The sequence below is a fragment of the Bos javanicus genome, chromosome 22 (assembly GCF_032452875.1).
Source record: "Bos javanicus breed banteng chromosome 22, ARS-OSU_banteng_1.0, whole genome shotgun sequence".
Taxonomy (NCBI): domain Eukaryota; kingdom Metazoa; phylum Chordata; class Mammalia; order Artiodactyla; family Bovidae; genus Bos; species Bos javanicus.
In genome coordinates this window covers 18749677-18767134 of record NC_083889.1, presented here as the reverse complement: position 1 = coordinate 18767134, position 17458 = coordinate 18749677, and the positions used below count along the sequence as shown (strand labels likewise).

General features: G+C 40.1%; 1 protein-coding gene and 1 long non-coding RNA gene across 4 annotated transcripts in view; one reads left to right on the top strand and one right to left on the bottom strand.

Annotated features, from left to right (window-relative positions):
- GRM7 (glutamate metabotropic receptor 7) overlaps window positions 1–17458 on the top strand; it is a 935064-nt gene that overhangs the window by 813169 nt on the left and 104437 nt on the right. The window lies entirely within an intron of this gene.
- Window positions 1355–10151, bottom strand: LOC133235176 (uncharacterized). The gene is made up of 5 exons (XR_009732458.1): window positions 10031–10151; window positions 8481–8574; window positions 5158–5203; window positions 4004–4094; window positions 1355–3092 (listed from the first exon to the last, which is right to left on the bottom strand). It is a non-coding gene; the product is annotated as an uncharacterized LOC133235176 (long non-coding RNA).

The following is a 17458-nucleotide window of genomic DNA, read 5'->3' as shown; positions in this document are numbered from 1 at the left end:
TCTGAGGGACTTCATCTACCTTTTTCTCCTTGATATTATCCACTCATGCATCCAAGAGGGTATTTTCTAGGTTCTGGGACCACAGATAAATAAGCTGGGGAAGGCACTGCCTTCATAACGCATTTCAATACAGTGGTAGAACTAGACCAAGGTTTCTCAGCTTTTGCAATATTGACATTTTATGTTGGATAATACTTTTATAGGTCTGTGAGGGGGAGAGGTGTCCTGTGCATTACAGGATATGTAGAAACATCCCTGGCTTCTACCCAGCATTTTCCATTAGCATCCCCCTTTACCTGGTCATACCAACCAAAACTGTCTCCGGACATGGCCAAATACTGTCCCGCGTCCCCTGAATCCAGTTGTGGGTAGGTATAACTAGGCTAAAATATAAAAAATAAATAAGTATATATACACACGTTTTTATATGTATATTTTAAGTGATAATTAGTACCACAAAGGAAACGAAGTGGTACTAGTTGAGAGAGAAATGCGAAGAATGGGCTTTGATGCTGTTTGGCTGGTTAGGGACCATCTCTTTAAGGAAGTAATATTTAAGGAAGACCTTCAGGAAGGTAACGGTGAATAACATTGGTGTGTTCCAGAGAAAGAACAGTGGGGAAACCCTGCAGAGGACAGAGCCTGATCTGTTCAGGGAACTAGAGCCCGTCAGTGCACATGGAGATTCTAGAGGGAGCCACAGGGGCCGTGTGGACCATGGTGGGAGCTTGTCTTTTATTGTAAGTGTAGTGGGAAGGCTTTGGAGAATTTTGAGCAAGGAAGAGAGATGACTGAACTTACAAGCAATGGTTTTCTTCTGTGATGTCACATATATATCTGGCAGGGATGACGTGGGATAGAGGGTAAGTCACCATCATCATTCTCATTCTCTTGTGTGAAGTTTCTCTTAAGTTTGGTGCTTGTGGGTGGAGAGCGTAAAGGAATAGGACCAGGAACAATCTGGAAGAACCTCATCAATAAGGGACAGAGATTACATATGTACCAGTGAAGACTGAGGTCAGTCAAGCTTTATTCCAGTGACAGAAACGAATCCCTCAAATGGCAGTTAATGACAGTAATTGAAGTAATTATGCCCATGAGAACAATTTAATGTTAATCCTGTTTAAAATTTATCCCAGCAAATTTTAAGATCTTACTGGTTTTATTCAGTGATTCTGAATCGTGCATCATCCAGTCTAACAGATGGGAAGGAACTGTGAGGAGCTGTACAGGGAGACTTTTTCAGTGACATAGAGTCAGTGTACAATGTTGGGGTGGTTAGTCTCAGGAGGACAGCAAAGTGACTCCATTATTCACCTATATGCTTAATTGTTATATTCTTTTCCATTACATCATTGTTATATTCTTTTCCATTGTGGTTTATTACAGGCTATTTAATATAGCTCCCTGTGCTGTATACAGCAGGACCTGGTTGCTTATCCATCCTGAATGTAATAGTTTGTATCTGCTAACCCCAAACTCCCAGCCCATCCTTGCCCAGCCCCGCCCTCTTGGTAACCACAAGTCTGTTCTTTGTCTGTGATTCCATTTCTGTTTCAGAGACGGGTTCATTTGTGCTATATTTTAGATTCCATATATAAGTGATACCCTATGGCATTTGTCTTTCTCTTTCAACTGACTTCACTTGGTATGATCATCTCTAGGTCCAGCCATGTTTCTACGAGTGGCATTATCTCCTTCTTTTTTATGGCTGAGTAATAATTCCATTGTATATAGGTACCACTCTTCTTTAGTCATTCATCTGCCAATCTGCATTTAGGTCATTTACATAGCTTGGCTATTGTAAATAGTGCTACTAGGAATGCATGGGTGTGTGTATCTTTTTTTAATTGTGGTTTTCTCTGGATATACACCCAGGAGTGGGGACTGCAGAATCAGTCGGTAATTCTATGTTTAGTTTTTTTAAAAGAACTTTTCTGCTGTTCCCCTCCATAGCGGCTGCAACAACATACATCCCCTACCTCTCCACTCTCTCTGCAGCAATTATTTGTAGACTTTATGATGATGGCCATTCTGACTGGTTATAGGTGACACTTCATTGTAGTTTTATGTGTATCCCACGGACGGAGGAGCCTGGTAGGCTGCAGTCCATGGGGTCGCTACGAGTCGGACACGACTGAGCAACTTCACTTTCACTTTCATGCATTGGAGGAGAAAATGGCAACCCACTCCAGTGTTCTTGCCTGGAGAATCCCAGGGATGGTGGGGCCTGGTGGGCTGCCGTTTATGGGGTCACACAGAGTCGGACACAACTGAAGGACTTAGCAGCAACATACGTACACATCTCATCATCTTCATCCATCCATCCGTTGATGGACATTTGGGTTGTTTCTGTGTCTTGGCTGTTGTGGATAGTGCTGTTGTGAACACAGGGGTACATGCATCTTTTTGAATTATAGTTATTGCAAATCAAAACTATAATTAGGCACCATCTCGCATTGGTCAGAGTGGCCATTATTAAAAGGTCTGTGACAAATGCTAGAGAAGATGTGGAAAAAGGGAAGCCTCCTACGCTGTGGCTAGGGATGTGGAGCCTCTATGGAAACAGCATGGAGGGTTCCTCAGAAAAGTAAGGACAGAATGAAAGATGTTATGGGTGGAAGGGCGTGGGAAGAAGGCAATTTACACTAGGCAAAAAAGCGGGTTCGTTATTGCGGGGTTCCTTTCCTGTAGAGGATGGTAGGGCTCAGTCAGGCAGATGACCTAACTAGTGGATCCAGCAATTCCTGATGGACTGGTTGAAGATTCATTTCTAGGAGAGTCAAAACCTTCCTTAGGTTAGGTCTTGGTTTGCTGAAGTGGAACTTAGCGTAAGAAACTCCACTGTGTGCCTGTTTTCTTGTGTTTAACTACTTCCCCCTTTGAAATCAGACACACAGTCTGAGAGATGTGATAAAAATTTAAGGTATCAGCGCCCCCCACCACCAGTGATGGCTCTTACAGTGTTTTGCTGAATCTCCGTGGCATTCAGAGGTCACAAGGTCAGATCCGCTTTCTTTATGTTGCTCAGGCTCTTCGATCCTTTCCTCATGTTCCAGTCTCAGGGTGATCATTTGTGTGGTGGTGATCAGCTGTGAACATGCATTTAAAAGCTTTTGAGAGTATATCTCACTAGGGAGACCACTATGGTTATCAGCAGAATACCCAATGTCTGTGCACTGCAGAGACATGCTCCCCAAGTCCCAAACCTATCAGAGAAAGCCAAAGACAGACCCCAGTGATAGTCTGGGGAGCTGGGTCGCAACTTCCTCAAAATGTCGATTCACCAATAGCAAGCGGTGTTCATGTCCCATGGCATGGACACCTTGGTTAGTTAAGAAATAATGAAAGGCTGTCTCATTATCAAGAACAACTTTGAGCAAAGAATCTGGGAATTTCTGTCAGGCAGCTCTTGCTTTAGCAGCAGATTCCAAGAGCAAGGAACAGTTTCTGATCATAGCCTCATTTGCAGTAAAGGTAAGCATACTAGTCAGTTTAGTAGGAATCTGCTGAAGGAAGTAAAGTTGGATTCATGAAGGCATCCTGGTCATTCCCATTTGAGTCTGTGGCTCTGGACTGGAAAGATGACAGCCATGGAGGCCAGTGAAGTATAGGGTCTGTGAAACGGCAGATGGATTTATTGTGTTTCTCCTTGCCTCATGTCCCTTTCTTTGTACAGAGCCTAGATGCAAAGTTCCCCAGGCTTGGGAGTCTAACATGAAAGATAAAGAGGCTGAGTTTCTTTCTTTGAGAAACCTGAGGCTTTGACGGAATTACAGAAGTACCAGAATCCTGGCAAATCCAGCAGTTGTTTGAAGGTTGGATTAGTATCCTCTCCACCCTAGTAATGGGCTGAACAGGGCCAATGGCATTATCTTTCCAGGCCAGAGCCAGGCAATAAAAGTAGACAAACGAATCATAAAGACCTTCATAATGTAAGATGTAGGAAAAGGATGATCAGAGGAGGAAGGAGAAATTAAACATTCTTGATCTGACTTCTTACCTCTATGTCAGCTAATTCTCTTTCTACTCAGTGTGATTTTTGAGGTCTCCATGTTGGCACAGGACCGGATGTCAGGTAGAGCCTATGTCACCTGTGAAAATGCACCCAAGTTTCAATAGCTAGTAATTTGGCAAGTGCTGTCAGTGATCAAGAGTACACGGTAGGATTCTTTTCATGAAGTTGACTTTTGCAAACACAGAGTGAAATGCAAATAGACTTAAAAATGTCCATGGTTGCATTGCGTGTATCCTAAGTCGCTTCAGTTGAGTCTGATTCTTTGTGACCCCATGGTCTGTAGCCCACCAGGCTCCTCTGTCTGTGGGATTTTCCAGGCAAGAACACTGGGCTGGGTTGCTGTGCCCTCCTCCAGGGGATCTTCCCAGCCCAGGGATCGAACCTACATCTCTTATGTCTCTTACCACTGAGCTAGCAAGGAAGCCCTTACCGGGAAATGAACATGGGCTGTGGTGGTGAAAGTGCTGAATCCTAACCACTAGACCACCAGAGAAGATTTAAAAATGTTCATGGTTAATCAAGATAATAGCTGGGAAAATATGATAACATTATTATATAAGAACATATCAAATTTCTAGGATGTTACACAGTTTCAGAACATTAATATTAACAGCATCAGTTCAATTCAGTTCAGTCGCTCAGTCGTGTCTGACTCTTTGCGACCCCAGGGACTGCAGCACGCCAGGCCTCCCTGTCCATCACCAACTCCCAGAGTCCACCCAAACCCATGTCCATTGTGTCGGTGATGCCATCCAACCCTCTCATCCTCTGTCGTCCCCTTCTCCTGCATGCACCCATACAAATATAACCTAAGAAGGCTTAGCATCACTTCTTATTTGATAATGCTTCCTGCATAATTTAACATATCAAATAAACCTAATTTATTTTAACATCTTACCATAGGAGAAACAAATCCCTTGACATTTCCCAGAGATCCTCTGGGAAATATCAAAGTTAGTTTGAGGTCAAAAAGACTACATAAAATTTGATTTGGGGAAAATATCAAAAAGTTTGAACATTTGATTAAATAGGATCACAGATCATTATTAGATAATGCTTTAGTCATTATCTACTTAGCTGAAGTTACAATAAAAGATGGTAAAGGTAAAAACAATTATGTAGTTATAAGCAAAACTTACCTCTTTTAATATTAAGAAGGTTGAGTTTTCTTAAGGAATTCAAGACCTAATAGAGATAACATGAAGCACAGTCAGTTAATTTGGTCAATTATAAAACTTTGCAGTCCAGGCAGATTACTTTTAAAAGGTAAATTTTCATAGTCTTTATGAAAAGAAGACCAAGAGTACAACACTTGGCTATTTTAATGGAGAAGAAACCAAATTCTGATTTTTCTACAGTGAACTTAATCCATTCCAAACTAGCTTGACCACACATAAAATTCCTTTCCCAAGAGTTCTTTTCTGCAAACCTTCTACAATTTTTCTTGTGTTCAATCAAATTGTGTCCTATTTTATTTTCAGTTGGGAACAACCAGTTTTTTCCTTTCATACTTATTATTTCTAAGTCATTATAATTCCATATAGTGATTAGAAGTCTTATCCTTTAGAATCCTTCCTTCCTGGTATAAACTAAGAAGTGAGCAATTGTAGACTGTTAAACAAGCATTCTGGGGATTGGTATAACATTTCATAATTTCCTGAAGTATATTTATCATAATACATTTTTCAATGTGGTGTTTACTACTAGATCCAAATATCTTTAGTTCCTCAGTAAAAGGAAGCCAAAAATAAGTTTGATAAACTTATATTCAGTAATAGTTTCAGTATTTTATGGTATTTGAAAATAATCTAGATATTCAGTAAATATCCATCATTTGACCTATTTCAATACAACTTTAGGGTTCCAAGTTACCAAAAAAGACTTTGGAAAAGACCATAAAGCATAGTTACTGTTGAAAAGTGTATTTATAAATTTCTGTTTAATTACATTTAGATACTGATGAAAAGTTCATGAGACATTAAACAGCTAACGATCACCTTAAGTTATCTTTCTTGCAAAAAAAAATTCCATAATACATTACATGAGCTTATTGGACTTTTAGTAAGCCCAGGTAGAATAAAAGTATTATATTTAATATTGGTAACTCTAAAGCATGCTTGTTTTAATTAAATCAACAAGCTTAAACTAGCTTGTTTATTGAAGATTATCATAGATCACATGATCTTGGAAAGTATTTGTGTGAGTTTTTATATTTCTGAAAGTATATTTGATTAATAGAATGTGTGTTTGTCTTTAGGCCAATTCAGCAGAGCTCTTTACATATTAACATTGGTAATACCATCTGCATGTAGAAAAATATCACACATCTATAGCATACACGGGCTTCCCTGGTGGCTCAGAGAGTAAAGAATTCATCTGCAATGCAGGAGACCTGGCTTCAATCCCTGGGTTGGGAAGATGGCAAGTGGAGAAACCCATGGACAGAGGAGCCTGGTGGGCTACAGTCCGTGGGGTCGCACAGAGTCAGACATGACTGAGCACATAACATACACACACAGATGGATGCAGACAGAAATCTTAATAGATTTTGTTTTACAATTTTAGCCATGAGGCAGGTATGATCATTCAAAAGTCACTAGTTTATAAAAAAACAATTGGATACAAATTCTGGATTTGGCAGATGGAGTAAAGTAAGGTTATGTACTCAGATGGTAAAGCCTTTTCACTAATCAAAGATTTTCTACCAGGCCTAGGTTTCAAATAGCTATTCTTTTACCATTATTTCTTCTTTGAGTTGTTTTTTCTTTTTTCTTTCTGATGAGAAGTATCTTCCTTCCTAGAGAAGACCAGGCAAAATATCCGCATCTCAGAAGGCACAGGGAAAGGACGTAAGTCCCTCCGAGAAGGCCTGGCTCCTAAGTCCAGATCTTTTACAGTCTCCACAGGCTTTCTGGCTCTGTGCGTCCCCATGGCTGGGCGAGGCTTGGGGATTGATAAGGAGGATGGGTGGCCCTTGAATTGCTTTTAGAGCTGCATTTCTGTTGTTATAAAGACTTAAGAACAGTCATGTTTTAATTCTTCATAGACTGGGGGTTGCAGCCTGAATGACATCCTAGGCTGACCCACCCACCCAACTACATTATCTTCAAATCACCCCTGAGTATCCTGGAGAAGACCTTCAACTAAGATGGAAAAACAAAGCAAACAAACAAGCGAAAAAAAAAAAAAAAAAACTTGTATTCTAGACTTAGAGCTGCTTGTTTTTGAAATGATTTCTTTCCCTCCAGGTACTTAGGTTCATTTTGGCTTAGGGGAGAGGGCCTAAAAAGCATTTTCCTCTGATTCTGGTGTGTGTGTGTATATGTTTAGTCACTCAGTCGTGTCCGACTCTCTGTGACCCCATGGACTGCAGCCCGCCAGGCTCCTCTGTCCATGGGGATTCTCCAGGCAAGAATACTAACTCTGATACCAGCTTCCAATTTGGACAACTTCTGGCAAAGAATCTGCTTAAAAAAAGAAACCTTTCAAATATGTTTGTCAGGTTTCAGCTGGGACAAACAGTAGGTATCCCCGGCAGTACTGAACCCACCCCAAGGACATGAGAGGTGTCTCCCGGAAGGGTTCAGAAGACACCACCCTCCCAAGATCTAGTGCTGTGTGCTAAGTCACTTCAGTCATTTCTGACTCTTTGCAACCCCACGGACTGTAGCCTGCCAAGTTCCTCTGTCCACTGGCTTCTCCAGGCAAGAATACTGGAGTGGGTTGCCATTTCCTTCTCTAGGGGATCTTCTCGACCCAGGGATCGAACCCATGTCTCTTATGTCTCCTGCATTGCCAGGCAGGTTCTGTACCACTAGCGCCACCTGAGAAGCCCACCAGGGTCCAGAACTTCGGTTTCAGAGCCACTCCCATAGATGACCAAAGGAAAGCAAGACTGAGTTCCCCTGAGGGCTGAAAATGATGAGTAGGCCCCGACCAAAAATGGAGCCCAACCCAAGTTCTCAGGACAGGAAAGTAGACAAGCAAGATGAAAGATTTGTATCCAACTGTTCTTTTATAAACTAATGAATTTTACAGTATCACACCTACCTCCTGGCTAAAATTGTACAACGAAATCTACTAAGATCTTGGTTTGCATCATGTGTTTACGTATGTAGATATGATAACCAAGATTTAGAGAGAAAGGGACAGGTAAGATTTCTCCTTGCTCCCTCACCTAGCCACTGCACACATTCAGGAGAGGACCCTAGTAAGGATGCTCAGCTTCTGTCAGTTTTCCTAGGCCCCTATCTGTAGCTCCAAATGACTGAGGTTTAAAGCAGAGAGCATAGCCCCAATATCTACCAGAATTTTACAAGATTGTCCACTAATGTTAGTTTTGCATTAGCTTTTTAAAGGTGCAATTGGTAGCGGTTTACTTGAGAATCCTTCAGAGTCCCATCACCCCTGGAAGGGACCCTCCTTCCAGGGTTGATATGGGGATGTCCATGGGGCCACTTACTTGGAAGACTTTGGTTTCAGTCTTGGAGCCTCTTCAGAGTGGAAAGTCAGTCCAGGTGGAAGATGAGCAGATTGCAAATGCTTAGGTAAGGAGCCTAGAGAGGAGAGCAGGAGTCATGTTAGTCTTCCCACCCTTTGTTCTAGGTACTCTTGCATCTTTGATCTCTCACTAGTCTTCTGGAGACCTCTGCAAGACAATCAAAACAAGTACCCCATCCTGCCTGACTTGGGAGTCTTTGCTTTCAAGAACAATTAAGTGAATGGTGGCGTTGACCCGGAACATTCATCAGCATGGCCACTGTAGTTCTAGGTTGTGTCAGGAAGGTTTTACCATCCTTCTAGGACCTCAGTTCTTAGACATACAAATAATAAGCCGTTGTGCCCAAAGGGGGTGCACTCAATTATTTGAAATGTGTGGATCTCACTTCTTTGCCTAAGCTTGGGTTCTACTAGAGCCAAATTAATATCCAATTAATGCGCCTGTGTTTGGGATTGTAAAGGGTATGATGTTTTAAATGTTCATCAACAGAAGAAAGGATAAAGGAGATATGGTACATATATACAATGGAGTATTAGTCATCAGATCAGATCATAAAAAGAACAAAATTAGATCACTTGTGGAGATATGGATGGACCTAGATTCTGTCATAGAGTGAAGTAAGTCAGAAACATTGAAACACATATTGTATATTAACACATACATGTGGAATGTAGAAAACGATGTGGGGGGGGGGGCTTCCCTAGTGACTCTGATGGTAAAGAATCTGCCTGCAATGTGGGAGACTCAGGTTCGATCCCTGGGTCAGGAAGGTTTCCTGGAGAAGGGAATGGCAACTCACTCCAGTATTTTTGCCTGGAGAATCCCATGGGCCGATGAGCCTGGTGAGCTACAGTCCATGGAGACACACACAACTGAGCGACTAACACACACACATTCCTGCATTGCAGGTGGATTCTTTACCATCAGAGCCACCAGGAAAGCCAGAAAACACTATCGACTATCTTATTTGAAAAAGAGAAATGAGAGACAGACATAGAGAATGAATGTGTAGACACCAAGAGGGGAAGGCAGCTGGGATAAATAAAGTGTACCTGGTCGCATGAAAGTCTCTTTGAAATTAGGGTGATGTATCGTCACTCTAAGTCATTCTGTGAACACCTGACTCTAGGATGGGAGTCCGAGTTGGGTGGCAAGCACTCTAATGGCTTTTTAGTGTTCAATCCATGCCCGCTGGTTTTGCAGCTTTGCCTTCTAAGATTCCCATTAGCAGGAGGACTATTATTCTCTTCCTGCATGTACACATTAACAAAATCCAGTAGTAGCTGGGGAAATTCAAGTGTGGATACCAGCAGTCACCAGTGAGGTGGTCCTGGGGACTGGCCAAGAGAAGGCCTTAGGTGTGCGCCAAAGCGGCTCCCAAGTATAACTGGGAACTGATGTGACTGTGGACTGACAAGGGCTGAGGACTAGCACTCTGCTACAGCCTGTCCAGACTGACCCAGGACTGAAAGGCCAGTTGCATAAGGAGCTCAGACCTCAGGGGAACTCACACAGTGCACTTGGGAATGATGAGAAGCCAACGAAGTTGAAGGGTTCATGGGGACAGATGTCTGTGTCTCCCATTGTCCTCAGAGCCATTGGTAGTCTTCTTCAGATTCAACCACTGCCATCAAACTGTAAACAAACAAAATTCAACTAGGTAAACTTTACAGATTTCATTGGCTTTATTCAATAATTCAAGAATCAGGCAAAATCTAGTCTAGAAGATAAAAGGATCTCCAAGGAGCTGTAGAAAATGAAAGACTTCTGAAGGCAGAAAGGAGCAAGAACAAAGATGTTATACTAGGCAGAAAAGTAGGCCAGCTATTGCGAGGTTGCTCTCCTTTAGGGGATGGCAGGGGTCTGTCTGGCAGCTGACCTAACTAGTGCTGGTCCAGAGATGCCCAATTCTCTGGTATAAAATTCTGTTTCTGGGAGGGCTAAAACTAACACAGTTAAGTGTGGAGCTTAATGGGACTGTTTTTGTTTTTTTTTTTTAAACAATTTCTTACATGTGAATATTGTATTTCCTACATATTTCTCAAATTCATCTGCTCTATTGACCACCATCTTTCCCTTCCTCTACCTGGACTTAATCATGGAAGTTTGCATGAAACACATTTTAAATTTTTTTTTAAAGAGGCTACATAGTAAGTTGCATACATATTTATATATATATATATATATATATATATATATATAAATAAAAGAAAACCCTGCAGCAGAACAATCTGGCTTCTTAATATCATTTATAGCATTGATACCCAGTCTTGAGTTTTACAGAATGAACCTAATTATACCCTCACGTAGAAAAGGGGATTATACTTTGACAGAAACAGAATCAGGACCAAACTGTGCCCTGACGGATCACCCGGGGAACGTAGAACCAAGCAGTCATTCATCCACAAATCTGGACTGATGGCTACTTTGAAGGGGCTACTTGCCAGATCTTGGGGTAAGATGGGCATCAATGTCTAGAATGGTTCAGACCAGTGCAAGAGTGCAGGAGGCACACATGTATACATAATGATCACCAGGATTCAATGTGAATTTGAGTATAAAAGTACTGCCAGGCTTTCCTGATGAGGACATTGTGCTACTGATGACATATACAAATACAGCACTTACTGTGTGCCTAAGAACATTCATAATTATGCTCTTATTCATTTAATACTCATAAGAACCTGACAGAGTAGGTATCATTTTATAGAAGAGGAAACTGATGACTTTGAAAGATTTAGTCATGTGTCCAAAGCTACACAGTGAACCAGGACTGAAAATTAAGAAGTTTCTTTCAGAGTCAGTATCTTAATATCATAACCATTATAATACACTGCTGCAGAGATAAACCCACATACCTTTGGTCACCTAATCTATGACAAAGGAGGCAAGAACATACAATGGAGAAAAGACAGTCTCTTCAGTACGTGGTGCTGGGGAACCTGAACAGGTACTTGTAAGAGAGTGAAAGAACAGTCCCTAACACCATACACAATGCAGAAAAGACCTAAATGTAAGGGCAGACACTATAAAACTCTTAGAGGAAAATATAGGCAGAACACTTAACATAAGTGGCAGCAGGATATTTCTTGCCCTACCTAATGAAAAACAAAACTAAACAAGAGAGACCTAATTAAACTTAAAAGTTTCTGCACAGCCAAGGAAACCATAAACAAGATGGAAAGACAACCCTCAGGATTAGTCTCCAAAATATACAAATAGCTCATGTAGCTCAATATCCAAAAAACAAAGAACCCAATCAAAAAATGGGTGGAAGATATAAATAGACATTTCTCCAAAGACATACAGATGGCCAACTAACACATGAAAAGATGCTGAACATCACTAAATACTAGAGAAATGCAAATCAAAACTACAATGAGACACCACCTCACTCCAGTCAGAATGACCATCATTTTAAAAATCTACAGATGATAAATAGTTGAGACGGTGTGTGGAGAAAAGGGAACCCTCCTACCCTGTGGGTGGGAATGTAAATTGATACAGCCACTATGGAGTGCAGTATGGAGTTTCCTTTAAAAAACTAAAAATAGAACTGCCATATGCCCAGAAATCCCACTACTAGTTACATACTCTTAGAAAACCATAATTCAAAAAGACACACATGCCCCAATGCCTGTCACAGAACTACTTAAATACAATAGCCAGGACATGGAAATAACCTAAATGCACATCTACAGACGAATAAATACAGAAGATGTGGTACAAGATACAGTGGAATAGTACTCAGCCATAAAAAGAAATGGAATTGGGTCATTTGTAGAGATGTGGATGGACTTAGAGTCTGTCATACAGAGAGAAAAAGAAAGAGAAAAACAAATATCATATGTGAATGCATATATGTGGAATCTAGGAAAATGGTACAGATGATCTTATTTGCAAAAAGAAATAGAGATAGAGACGTAGAGAACAAAGACATAGAGAACAAATGTATGGACGTCAAGGGGGGAAAGAGTGGGAGTGGGATGGACTGGGGGACTGGGATGGACATATATACACCACTGATACCATGTACAAAATAGAATCTACTGTATACCTCAGGGAAATCCGTTCTGTGCTCTGTGGTGACCTAAATGGGAAGGAAAGCCCAAGAGGGGATATATGTATACATACCAGCTGATTCACTTTGCTGTACTGCAGAAACTAACACAACATTGCAAAGCAACTATACTCCAAGAAAACCAATGTAAAATTAGACAACTGACAAGGACCTTCTGCATAGCACGGGGAACTCTACTAAGTAACCTATATGAGAAGAGAAACTGAAAGAGAGTGAATATATAAACATGTATATCTGATTCACTTTGCATAAGACCTGAAACTAACACAGCGTTGTAAATCAACTATACTCAAATAAAAATTAACTTGAAATACATATATCTGCAAATTAGGAAAACGGGTGAGAGAGAAACAAACTGGGCCTGAAGACCAGTCAAGTTAGTGCTTAGGGGGAGGGAAGGATACAACCAGAATTGCTGGTGCCCCAGATGCTGAAGCCCCTTCTGATTCTCCACTGCTTAGTTTCTGAAAACAAGACAGAACTAGTTCCATTCTAAGCACAGTAGCCTATTAGAAAATGCTAACAAAAAATTCCAAAATGATGCTTGATGCGCTTTTCCCCGCAAGGCATCGCTATTTCTTTCTTTCTTTCTATGGATCCCCATGGTTTACCAACAAGTCCCTTTCGGGCTGAATCATTTTTTTTTTCTTCTTCTTTCATTACAGCTCATTCTCACCAACTCAATTACACTTCAATAAGTAGGGCTCTTTCTTAATTAGCTATGTCCTCCTCCTTGACCTTGGGGTATATGTATAACAATAGATATTGCCAGCAGCCTAAGAAAAAAAATATCCCAGTTCATCTTATGCTTCCTTTTCATTCACAAAGATGCTGCTGCTAATTTAGTGTTCAAAAAGCCTTGTAAACTTCATTTCATCTGGAATAAAATCATATATTGGGAACTCCAACATTGTGTTTAGCATATATGGTATCATACTCAGAGGTCCGTTTCCCTTTGAGTGTAGAGTGACATTTGGATGACTTGGTCAATAATGTAATAGGAATCTTAAGAAAACATTAGGTTTCTGCTCAGAACTGTTTAATCTTATTCTACAGCAGGTAGTTTATAAAAACTTTTCTTTCACCAACAACTGCTTATAATATACTAAATTGTCACATATCAACTTATTCTTCCCTAGGTCAGTTGGGAACCTGCGTCCTCAACAACAGCAAAGAAAATATTGTCACTCCAGTCTTTTTTCCATTGCAGAGTTAAAGAATATGCTATTAAAACATACTGTCAGATTTTCATGAAGGGTGAGAATTGTTGGGATCCAATGTTGTACTTCCCCCCAGCCCCAGAATCTGCCATCTGGCAAGGTAACTGGTCAATTGTCCAGGCGTTTGAATATACTAGCCACAAAAATCAATATAGACAATCTCTTGAAGAGCATAACATACTTCACTTATGATATGGGTAGGTGGGATTCCCAGGTGGCTCAGTGGTAAAGAATCTGCCTGCCAATGCAGGAGATGTGGGTTCGATGCCTGGGTTCGGAAGATCCCCTGAAGAAGGAAATGGCAATCCACTTCCGTATTCTTGCCTGGAGGAGCCTGGTAAGCTATGGGGTTGCAAAGAGCTGGACATGACTGAGCAACTGAGCATGCAAGCATGAAGATGGAAATTTTCTACAAATGAATTGTCCAGTATGGTAGCCATAGACTCAAATGCCTATTGAGCACTTAGAATGTGATTGGTGGAATAAAATACTGAATTTTTAAGCTTAAACAGCACATCTGTGTAGTGGCTACCATATAGGACAGCCCAGCTATAGATAGTTTCTTGGAATAAAAGTGAAAGGAAGAAGCCAGGAATTTGTAAATCCTAAAACAACTGGCAATGAGTAATGGGACTTGGAAAGCCTGAGAAATGACTTCAGCAGATATACATAGATTCAGTCTCTGAAATTACTAAAGAAAACTTTGGCTGGAGTCACGCAGAACTTACTTGACGGATGTTAGGCACTGTGTCTGTTTCATCAAGAACTTTGAGGCATGGGGCGGTCACATTTTAATGAAATGGCATCTTCAGTTAACTCTCCTAGAGGATACTGTGTCATTAGTGTTTAAGATGGGATTCTTTATTTCTCAGCTGAAACCTATAGATTTCCTTGTTGCCTTTCAATGGAGCATCTTCAGAAGATAATTACTCAGATCCTTTTTTGGAGTTGTTCATGCTGATTGATCTAAGGCCCAGAAGAATCCTCTAACAGCGTCCTGATCCAAGGCCAGTGGTGCTACAGATATGTATGAGCTAATTCACTCTGCCACAAAAGTACATCTGATAACTTTATCATTCTGAATATATACTACAATATCATACCCAGAAAATTTTAACTATAGGTTGTTCATCTTGATGCATGTTTAACTTGTGCTTAAAATGCCCTTCCTTATCGTGTCCACTTGGCTAATTCCCATCCATCCTTCAGTATTTAACTTGAGCCTCACTTATTTAGTATCATCTTTTCTTGCCTCGCTCCCCAGTTCCTAGACTTTTTCTCAATCATGATGAGATGGCAGTGATGCAGGGGTTACATATTTTGTTACTGTACTTCAACTACATGAAGCCAAGTTCTCTGTCATATTTATCTTTGTCTTCCTTATAGCCCAGTGGTGCTTGGGCACAATAAACACACTCTAAATGTATGGCAGATTAATATACATTTGCTCTAAAAGTTACATAAACAATTGCTTGAGAAAAATGCCATGAGAAATGACAGAACAATTTCAAGGGTCAGGTCTCAGTCAAGATGATAAGTAGACATCTGCTTGTCTATATATCAAAGTCATCAACTGGAAAGATAGACCAGGCAGGTTTTTATAAATGGTCTTAAGGAGCTTTGCCTTTAAAAAATATGCAGTAGACCCTTGGCATTCAAGATAGATTCTGGATGCCTTTTTTAAATTAATTAATTTATTTTAATTGGAGGCTAATTACTTTACAATATTGTAGTAGTTTTTCCCTAAAACCAATGTTTTCTAGAAGATACAATAATTTCCTCAAAGAGCATACTCTGAAATGCTCCTTTGCCTTGATATGGAAACAGCCTTTAAGTTGGTGGTCACAGCACAATATTCCAGATGAATTGAGGCACACCAAATTTTTGATCCCTTGTTTTTCAAATAGCTACTACAAAAGAATGGTTAGCATAAATCCATGTGTAAAGGGGCTACAGATATTATGAATAAAGTATCTGTCCCCCCCCCCCAAAAAAAAAAACAAGAAGACCTAATCTCCTAAAAGAGATGTATTAGAAAGGTTCTTGATAGGATATCCCTTAAAAAAATGATCATACACCACCAGCCATTTGGTCAAGGAATGTCTGGTTTCCTTTGTTGAGTAGCTGTCCCGGAGAATAGCAAGTCTAAAGCGCCAGGCACCACAAGCTATTGAAAAAAAAAAGTCCAAAAAAACCACAATACACATTGGCTTCAAGTGCACAGGGAACATTGTCTAGGATATATCACATGCTAGGCCAAAATAAGCCTTAACAACCGAAGATGACAGAAATGATATTAAGCAGTTTTTCTAACCACAGTAATACGAAAGTAACCTTCGATTACAGACAGGAGAAATGGAAAGAGAACAAATACGAAAAGACTAAACAATATGCTACTAAAAACCCAGTGGGTCGATAAAGAAATCAACAAGGAAGTCAGAAAATACCTCAAGAAAAATGGAAATACTACAGTCTAAAATCTGTGGGATGCAGCAAAGCAGTTCTAAGAGGAAAGTTTATAGCAGTAGAGCCCTTCTTCAAGAAACAAGAAGAATCTCAAACAATTTAACCTACCACCTAAAGGGATTTGAAAAAGAAGAGCATAAAAATCCCAAAGTCAGTAGAAGGAAATAATAGAACAGAGCAAAGAAACCAAGAGCCGGTAGAATAAAAAGATAACTACAGGTGATCAAACTGTAGCCAGGCTCACCAGGAAGAAAAGAGAGAGGCTCCAAAAAACAAATTAAGAAATGAAAGGAGAGAAGTAACTGAGAAAAATTTTAAAAGAATACTCATTATAGTTATATGCCAAACAGCCTAGAAGACAGCCGACAAATTGGACAACCTAGAAGAAATGGACAGATTTCTAGAAATATACCACCTGCTGAGGCTGTAGAAGCACTAGACAATTGGAACATACCAATCACTAGTAACAAACTTGAATTTGGTGTACACACACACATACACACCTCCCAGCAAATAAAAGTTTAGGCGTGGATAGCTTCACAGGTTAATTCTACTAAACATATGAAAAAGGAATTAACACCTATCCTTCTCAAATCAATCCAAAAATTTAAATAGGCTAGAATACTTCCAAATTCATTCTATGAGGCCAACATTACACTGACATCAAAACCACACAAAGATGCTACCCAAAAAATTACAGGCCAAATCTCCGATGAATACATACGCAAAAGTCCTAAATATTAGCAAACTAAATTAAATAATACATAAAAGAGTCATATACCTGAATCAATTGAGATGTATTCCAGTGGTGCAGGGCGTTTCAAAATCAAATGGTTCAAATCAATGAATGTAATACACCACATTAACAGAAGTATAAAAACCACATTATCATCTCAATAGACTCAGCGAAAGCATTTGACAAAATTCAACATCCATTCATGATAAAAACTTATTAAAATTGATATAGAGGGTACATGCCTCTGTAAAAGCCATTTATGACAGACCCACAGCTAACATCATATTCAACAGTGAAAAAGCTGAATGTCTTTCCTTTAAACTCAGAATTAAGACAAGGATGCACACTTTTGCTACTTCTGTTTAACATCATATTGAAAGTCCTAGCCCCAGAAATCAGACAAGAAAAGAAGGTGACATGCTATTATACATAGAAA